This window comes from Pongo abelii, chromosome 8 (genome assembly GCF_028885655.2).
Source record: "Pongo abelii isolate AG06213 chromosome 8, NHGRI_mPonAbe1-v2.0_pri, whole genome shotgun sequence".
Lineage (NCBI taxonomy): Eukaryota > Metazoa > Chordata > Mammalia > Primates > Hominidae > Pongo > Pongo abelii.
The window spans coordinates 9,850,188-9,860,132 of record NC_071993.2 but is presented as its reverse complement, the minus strand read 5'-3'; the positions used below and the strand labels follow the sequence as shown (position 1 = coordinate 9,860,132).

Sequence of the window (9,945 nt, the reverse complement as noted above, 5' to 3'; positions counted from 1 at the left end):
TGATTAAAATTATTGCATCCATTTTCATGAGAAAACTTTATCAGGTTTCTTTATTTGAATTTTTTTGATTTCTCTGAAATCTATTTGTCAGATAAAAACACATCCACTCCAGCTCTCTTTTCTTCAGGATTAGCATGGTATATTTTTCCATTTTGCCACCTTTTGGTCTATTTTTAAAATTTATGGTATGTTTCTTCCAGGCAGCGTGTAGTAGTATCTTACTTTTTAAAATCCAACTTGGTTATCTCTGCCTTTTAATTGGGATGTTTAAACTGTTTTTAGCTACTGTAATTGCTGATATGTCTAGGTTTAACATCTAGATTTTGTTTTCTATTTCTCCCATCTGTTTTTTTATTTGATTGTTTTCCCTTTTTCTCTTTTTATAAATGCTTTTGAAGTAATTCAATACTCTATTATTCCATTTTATCTTCTTTGCAACTTACTAGCGCTTGCTCTATCTTGTGGTTTTAGTGATGCTTTAGGATTGTTAGTATTCATGTTTAACTTATAGTATTCTTTCAAGAGATATTATACTACTTCTAGTATAGTATAAGAAATTACAATTGTATACTTCTTTTTCTTCTCTCCTGATCTTATGATATTATTATATATTTACCTATACATGTCATAAACCTCACTTTAAATCATTATTGGCTTATTATCTTTCCAAGAGCCTTAAAATAAGAAAATTATCTCATATAATTACCCATGTAGTTACCATTTCTGCTACTGACTCTTGTGTATACCCATCTTATCATCTTACATCATTTCCTATCTGCCTAAAGGCATACTTTCAACATTTTTTCTCGTGTGGGTCTGCGGGTGAATTCTTTCATGATTGGCATCTAAAGCAAGTGTTTATTTTTGCCTTTACTTTTGAAAGATGTATTCACTGAGTTTAACATTCTAAGATGCTGTTTTTTTCTCTTAGTATTTTAAATATGTTGTTCCAGTAGTCTTCCTCATGCAGCCTTGGTGCTGCGTATATCTCGGGCATGCAGTGCCCTTGCTCTCCATTACTTATAATCCTTTTCCTTTTATGATGCCTGATGAAGAGGAGGAGGTAGAGATTTGCACTTTTCAGGCATTAATTGCTGAACGCATGTCTCTCATCATCAATACCTTCTATTTCAACAAGGAGATTTTCCTTTGGAAGAGATTTCTAATGCATCTGATGCCTTGAACAGAATTTACTATGAGAGCCTTCCAAGTTAGACAGTGGTAAAGAGCTAAATATTGACATCATCCCCAACCCTCAGGAACACATCCTGACTTGCTGGGCACAGGCATTGGTATGTCCAAGGCTGATTTAATAAATAATTTGAGAACCATTGCCAAGTCTGGTACTAAAACATTTATGGAGGCTCTTCAGGCTGGTGCACGCATATCCATGATTGGGCAATTTGGTGTTGGCTTTTATTGTGCCTACCTGGTTTTTATTGTGCAGAGAAAGTGGTTGTGATCTCAAAGCACAGCAATGATGAACAGCCTTCCTGGGAGTCACTCTTCTACGGGGCGTTCCTTCACTGTAGGTGCTGACCACAGTGAGCCCATTGGCTGGAGTACCAAAGTGATCCTCCACCTTAAAGAAGACTAGACAGTACTTAGAACAGAGGCAAGTCAAAGAAGTAGTGAAGAAGCAATCTCAGTTCATACGCTATCCCATCACTCTCTATTTGAAGAAGGAATGAATGAAAGAAGAAAATCAGTGACAGTGAGACAGAGAAAGAGAAAGGGGAGAAAGAAGAGGAAGATAAAGGTGAGGAGGAAAAGCTCAAGATTGAAGATATGGGTTCAGATGAGGAGAATGACAGTAGTAAGGATAAGAAAAAGAAAACTGTGAAGATCAAGGAGAAGTATATCCTTCAGGAAGAACTAAATGAGACCAAGCCTATCTCTACCAGAAACTCTGATGATATCACCCAGGAAGAGTATGGAGAATTCTACAAAAGCCTCACTAATGACTAGGAAGTCCACTTGGTGTTCAAGTGCTTCTCTGTAGAAGGTCAATTGGAATTCAGGGCATTGTTATTCATCGCTTCTCAGGGGCTCCCTTTGACCTCTTTGATAAGAAGAAGAAAAAGAACAATGTCAAAGTCTGTATCCATTGTGAGTTCACCATGGACAGCTCTGAGGAGCTGATACCAAAATATCTCAACTTGATGTGTAGTGTCGTTGATTTTGAAGCTGTGCCCTGGATCATCTCTCAAGAAGTGCTCCAGCACAGAAAAATCTTGAAAGTCATTTGCAAAATCATTGTTAAGAAATGCCTTGAGGCCAGGCATGGTGGCTCACTCCTGTAAACTCAGGCCAAGGCGGGTGGATCACTTGAGGCCAGGAGATCGAGACCAGCCAGGTCAACATGGTGAAATGCCATGTCAACTGAAAATACAAAAATTAGCCAGGCATGGTGGTGCATGCGTGTAATTCCAGCTACTTGGGAGGCTGAGTCAGGAGAATCACTTGAACCCAGGAGGCAAAGGTTGCAGTGAGCCAAGATCATGCCACTGCACTCCAGCCTGGGCAACAGAGACTCCTCTTCAAAAACAAAACAAACCAAAAAACAAAAAAAAGAAAGAAAAAAGTATCTTGAGCTCTTCTCTGTGCTGGCAGAAGACAAGGACAACTAGAAGAAATTCTATGAGGCATTCTCTAAAAACCTAAAGCTTAGAGCCCATGAGGACTCCACTAACCAGCTATGTCTGTTTGAGCTGCTGTGTTTTCATGCCTTCCAGTCTGGAAATTAGATGAAATTTCCATCAGATTATGTCTCTCATATGAAGGAGACACAGAAGTCCACCTATGACATCACTGATGAGAGCAGAGAGCAGGCTGCCAACTCTGCTTTCTGGAGTGAGGATGGAAGCAGGGCTTTGAGGAGGTGTACATGACCAAGCCCACTGCATGCAGCAGCTCAAAGAGTTTGATGGGAAGAGCCTGGTCTCAGTTACCAAGGGGAGTCTGAAGTTACCTGAGGATGAGGAGGAGAAAAAATGGAGGAAAGCAAAGTGAAGTTTGAGAACCTCTGCAAGCTCATGAAATAAACTTTAGGAGGTTTTAGAAAGTGGCTCAAACTGCTACGTTGTGACCAGCACCTACAGCTGGACAGCCAACATGGGGTGGATCGTGAAAGCCCAGGCACTTTGGGACACCTCTGTGGTGGGCTACATGATGGCCAAAAAGCTCTTGGAGATCAACCTCAACCACCCCATTGTGGAGACACTGCTTTAGAAGGCTGAGGCAGACAAGCACAGCAAGGCTGTCAAGGACCTGGTGATGCTGCTGTTTGAAACCACACTGCTGTCTTCTGGCATCTCCCTCAAGGATCCCCAGACCCACACCAGTGGCATCCACTGCAAGATCAGGCTGGGTCCAGGTTTCAATGAAGATGAAGTGGCAGCAGAGGAATCCAGTGCTGCCATTCCTGATGAGGTTCCCACCCCTTGAGTGTGATGCGGATGTGTCTTGCATAAAGGAAGTAGATTAGGAGTTTATACTTGGAAGCCTTGTGCCCTCTGTATAACGTCCCCATGGCTCTCTTCACAGCTTTGAGTGGCGCATCCCACCTGGCTCCCTCTGCTAATGTCTGGTGGTTTTTCCCTCCTGTCCTTATGTCTAATGCAGGAAACAAGGGCCTGAAGCCCTAGTCTCTGCTTTGACAACAGCATTGGATGTTGTGTATTTTTGTTGTTGTTCTGAAATAAAGGTATGGAAAATAAAGATGATGTTGTTTAATAAAAAATAAAATAATATTAATAAAATAACAACATAGTTCCATTACCTTTTCACTTACATTGTTTCTGGTAGGAAACATACTGTCATCCTTATGATAAAAAATAGTAAGTGTTATCTTTCTGACTGCTGTTGAGATTTTATTATTGTTTTTGAGTAATTTGATTATGATGTACCTTGGTGTCATTTTCTCCATGCTTCTAGTGCATGAAACTTATTAAATGTTTTGGACCTTTGGGTTTACTGCTCTCACCAAATTTGAAAATGCCCAAGCCATTATTTCTTCAATAAGGTTTTTTTTTGTTTTTTGTTTTTTTTTTTCTATTGTCCCTCTCCTCTTTTTCAGGAACTTAAATTACACTGATGTTAAAGCCTCTTGTAACTACACAGTGCTCACTGATGCTCTGTTCATTTTTCTTACCCTCTTTTCTTTTTGTTTTATTTCAAATAGTTTATATTGCTAGGTATACAAGCTCACTAATGTTTTCTTCTTCAATATATAATCTACAATTAATAACATACAATGTATTTTTTCATCTCTGAAATTGTAGCATTCAACTATAGACGTTTTGGACTGTAGTCTCTCTCATATCTCCCATGTTCCTACTGAAATTTTGAACACAATGATATAGTTGTTAACTACTTAATGCCTGAATGTCTGCTAAGTGTAACATCTATATTAGTTCTGAGTTAGTTCTGATTGATTGATCTCTTCATTATTGGTCACGTTTTCCAGCTTCTGCAAATGCCAGCGAATTTTAATTGGATAGCAGACTAACAGTCATTATGAGTTTTACCTTGTTACTTTACAATGTGGTGCTGGATATTATTGTATTTCTGGAATTACCCTTTGTCTTTGTTCTGATATGTAGTTAGGACACTTGGAAATGTTTGATTTCTTTAGTCTTTGCTTAAACTGTTTTATAGATAGTATCAGAGCAATGTTAATTGAAGGTCTAATTACACTCACCTACTGAAGCAAAAAACCTTTGAACATTCTCTCCAGTGGCCTGTGAATCATAAAATATTTGTCTGACTGGTGGGAACAGACACTATTTCGGGTTCTTTGCGAACTCTGGACATCTTTATCTTTAATTCTGCCCTTGATTTGGGCCATTGCTTTACATATATACGACGATCCATACTCAGCTGAATACTCTTCACAGTTGTCTCTCTGGGAACCGTCTTCTGTTTTAGTAGCCTGCCCTGCAAACCCTAGCTATGCTGGTATCTCTATTAGTTTTCTACTGCTGACATGAAAAATTATGACAAAATTTATTATTTTACATGCCTTTAAACAAGACAATGTATTATCTTACATTTCCGTGGGTCAGACGTGTAACATGGGCTTCACTGCTCTGAAATCACGATGCCAACAGGGCTGCATTCCTTTCTGGAGACTCTGGGGAAAACTAATTTCCTTGCCTTTTTCAGCCCACATTCTTTGCTTCATGGCCCTCTTCTTCCATCTTCACAGTAATGGCAGATCTTGACCTTCTCATGCTCCCATCTCTCCTATTCTCTTTCTTGATCCCCAGAAGAAAAAGGTTCTCATTTTTAAGGACTGATGGGATTAAATGGGGCTCACCCACCTAATCCAGGTAATCTCAACATCTGAAGGTTCTTGACTTTAATCAGATTTATAAAGTTCCTTTTGTCATGTACGGTAAAATATTCACAGGTTCCGAGGATTAGGACAGGAACTTCTTTGGCGGGACATTATTTTAATTACGAGAGTACACCTGGATTTCCAGATTTATTTCCTCTACTCATGGTGTCTGCTGGGTTCTGCCTAAATTGCTCTTCATTGTACTATGGCCTGGAAACTCTCTCAAGATATCAAGCTAGGGAAATTATAGATCTTATGTCATTTATATCTTTCAGAGATTTCTGTTCTTCGTTGTTTGATGTCTTATGTCTTCAAAAACGTTGTATTTTATATTTTTCCTTTGTTCATTGTTTCAAGTGGAATAAGCCTAGCCCAGATTATCCCCATTTATTTGGAAGAGAAATTCTATGCTAAAAATATTTTGAAGGTCTGTATTATGACAGTATTTCCTTGGTAGATTGATCTCTTAAAAAAAGATTACTTCTTTTTCTCAAGAAATTTTTCTTGCCTTGAAATCAGCTATGCCTAATATTTTACCACTACAGCAGGTTTTTATGTATTTATTTACTGCTTACCTATTTTAGTTAGAATTTGCCAGTTATATCTTTGTTACTTTTGTTTATTCCAATCTGATTTTATGCCTTGTGAACATATAGTGATTATTGATGATATCATTACTGCTGTTTTCAATCCAATCCAAAATTGTTAGCCCTTTAAGTGGAGCATTTAGCTCGTTTATACTTAATATGTGTACTAATGTATTTGGTTGTAACACTGTCTTTCTATCTGAGCCACATTTTTACATTCCTTTTTCTATTTCCTCTTGACTTCTTTGGGAATAAGCAGTTTTTATAATCAATTCAGTTGCTTATATATTCCCCCATAGAGTGGCATGTTGTCAGTTGTCTGGAAAGTTCAATATTATGCAAACTAAATTTTATTTGAATGCAATTAGGAAATTAATGTACTGTACTTCTAATAAAATTACAAGTTTTTCTTTTACTTTGAAGAAAATGTAAATGCAGAAAAGTACAAAAAACAATATATAAACAACCTTGTACTTGCTTTTCAGAATTGATGGTAGTTAATATTTAGTTGTATAGGAATTATGTCATTTTTTACTTATAAAAGAGAAAATAAAAGTAAAGTAGAAATTCAACTTTTAGCTATTTTAAGCATGATGCCCTCCACATTACCTCAAAAACCTTATGTGCTTTTTAAATTTACTTACTTTTTTATTAATAACAGTCAGTCATAACTCTATAGCTTGATTTTTTTCATAGAGTATTTTGTTTTTCAAATCTGTCTTTGTTAAGGTAGATCTATATCTATATATAGTTAGTGAACTCTATTTTTTGTAATGCAAATAAATTTTATCTTCATGTCAAATTTTATATTTTACTTATCCTTTCATAGTTGAGACATAGACTGTTACCTAAATTTTGCCATTGTAAATATGTGAACTGAGCCTCCTTAAAAGTACCCTGTCTGCACATTTGCAAAACTGCCATTACCATATACACCTAGAAGTGAAATTGCTGGCTCTTATTATGTGCATATCTTTAACTTTACTGCTAAAGAAATTTTAATTTTGCTAACCGAATGGGTGTGAAATAGTATGTTTTATTTTATATTTTTTCTAATAGCCATAGTAATTGAATCTCAGTTGCATGCTGGTTAATAGCATTTCTTCTTCATAAAATATCTGTTCATGAAGTATTTGTCCTTTATTTTTCTACTAATTTGTTTTGTTTTTTGCTCATTGATTTGTAGCAATCATTTAATTCTGGTGAATGATTCTTTATCTGTTATATGTGTTACAAATACTTTCTTGTGCGTTTATGAATGATATTAAATGATGTGTGTTCTCTTAACATTTTGTGTTTTCATCATTGTCATGATATATATCAGTAGTTCATTATTTTAATACCATATAGCTTTTTAAAAATTGTTTAAATATTCAAATTTTGTCTTTGTCTATTACATTGTCTATTACGTACAAATATGGGTCACTTCATTTTGTAGCTATTCTAAATAAAGATGTGTGTACATCTTAAAATGCATACACTCAATTTTTTAAACATATATCTGAGATTCATATTGGTAGCTAATAGGATTTGCTTGGTTCACGATATTAGAATCAGCTAAAGAGTTATCAAAGCTGGCTCTATCATTTACTCACATTCTAGTCATGTATGAAATTTCCATTAAACCTCATCTTTGCCAACACTTGGCATTTTCTTTCTTTTTAATTTAAATTCTGATGAGTGTGTAGTCATTTTATTCTTGTTTTAATGACAACAGCAATATTTTTATATATTAAATATTTGAATATCTAATTTTGTGAAATGTTTAATTCTTTAGTCCAGCCATACTGATTTATCTGTTCTTTCCAATTGATTTCTTAATAGAACTTTAAATAGTCTAGACAGAAATCTTTTGCTGCACATAGATGCATTGAAAATACCTTTCCCAATCTGTTGTTTGCCTTTTTACTTCCATCATATTGGCAATAGATAAGCAGAACATTTTAATTTTGATGAAATATATTTTAATATTTTTCCTTTTATGCTTATTACATGTTCAGTCTTTCCCATGAAATATTTGCTTTTTCCACGGTCATAAATAAATTATCCTGCATTTTCTTCAAAAACCTTCATAGTTTTACCTTCATATTTAGGTCTACGATTCATTTCTAATTAATATTTGTGGATAGTAAATTAAGATTCAAAGATTTTTAAAAAAATACATATGTATAGACTTTCCAGCACTTTTTATGGAAAAGTCCTTCCATTGACTTATTAAATTGTGGTACCTTTGGCAATAATCTAAGACCATATCCATGGTCTATTTGTGACTTATCTATTAATATTTCTGTTCTGTTGATCTATTTGTCTACAATTTTAGCAATATCACTCTGTGTTTCTTAGTGTAGCCTTGGAGTAAATCTTGAACTTAAATAGATCTGATCTTGAAAATTCCACCCCTTTTTATAAGTTGTTTCGTTTAGATTTCTTTATAACCACATTTCTACAGTGCCCTTATAAACATAATTTTTAGTTAATCTAGGTTATAATGGCATGAGCACACATCTTAACCAGAAATGGAATCTCAGGAGAAATCCTTAAACAAAGCACAAAAAGCAAACTGCAAATACAAGTTTGTTAAAAATTCAACTACATGAAAGATTTTTTTCATAAAATGTCCCTAAAAAGAGAGTGAAATGAGAAGCTCATCTAATGAGAACCTCTTGTACGTGAGCAGTAGGAGATATGGAATTGAAAATTTATGGTAGAATTATTTAAAATAGGAGAAACTGGAATACGTCTACACATCATTGATAATCGAACTAATAAATCAATATTGGGGGGTGTGTGTGTGTGAAAGATAAAATCTGTGTGTGTATATATGTAATTTATAATAGAAATGGGTGACACCCAACTAAATCAGTATAGAAAAATCTTAAAACATAATGCTGTGTAAAATAAGGAGTTCACAGAAATACTATATTTAGATATTATTATGATTACACTTGGAAATGTTAAAACCAAGCAAACCTATGCAAAGAGTATGAACGCGTGAACATATATTTAACATTTATATAACATATTAAATAACACTATTAACAAAAAGGAATTTAACATTTCAACCACAGATTATCTTTGTTGATGAAAGTAGAAGTGTTTAACAAGTCTATTTAATAGTCAGAATATTATTGGGGTGGAAGAGATATAATGTACATACACTACTGGTTTGGGAATAATTTGATGAAGGCTTTCTAAGAATAATTAGGTAATATTTACCAATGTATTTTCAATAAAACATACCTTTATCTTTTCATATAAATTCTGCATTTATGGATTTATCTTAAAATAATGCAGAAATATAGAAAAATATTTATGAACAAGAAACTGTATTGTAGTGTTATTAAACATAGCAATAAAAGAACCATATTATAGCTCCATTAATTTGGTAAGGCAAACCATGATTGTATGAAAGATTGTGCCAATGTTAAGACAAACTGAAAGTGCTACACTGTAATAAAGGTGATCAATATTACTTTGGAAAATCTCAAGTGAAGATTCAGGAGAGTTCAGAAAGTTCTGAAATAAAATACAGCAAATTATTATTTTATAACACATTGTTTAATCTTGTTTTTTATTTTATTTAAATTAGTTTTAACTTTCATTTTGACTTCATGGGTACATGTACAGGTTTGTTGCAGAGGTAAACACGTGTCATGGGGGTTTGTTGTATAGACTTATTTCATCACCCAGGTATTAAGTCTAGTACCCAATTAATTATTTTTCTTGATCCTTTCCCACCTCCCACCCTCCACTATCCAGTAGGCCCCAGTGTGTGTTGTTCCCCTCTATGAGATACCATCACACAGCCATCAGAATGGCTATTATTAAAATGCTATATTTAAAAACTTAAATATAACACATGCTGGCGAGGTTGTCAAGAAAAAAAAAATGCTTATACATGGTTGGTGGGAGTGCAAATTAATTCAACCATTGTGGAAGACAGTGTGTCAATTCCTCAGAGGCCTCAAGACAGAAGTACCATTCAACCCACCAATCCAATTACTGGATATATACCCA

The 9,945-nt window shown here is 34.8% G+C and overlaps 1 pseudogene; it reads left to right on the top strand.

The window, feature by feature from the left end:
- The first annotated feature begins 1,042 nt into the window (after window positions 1-1,042).
- On the top strand, window positions 1,043-3,487 carry LOC100451873 (heat shock protein HSP 90-beta-like; annotated as a pseudogene).
- Window positions 3,488-9,945: the final 6,458 nt, after the last annotated feature.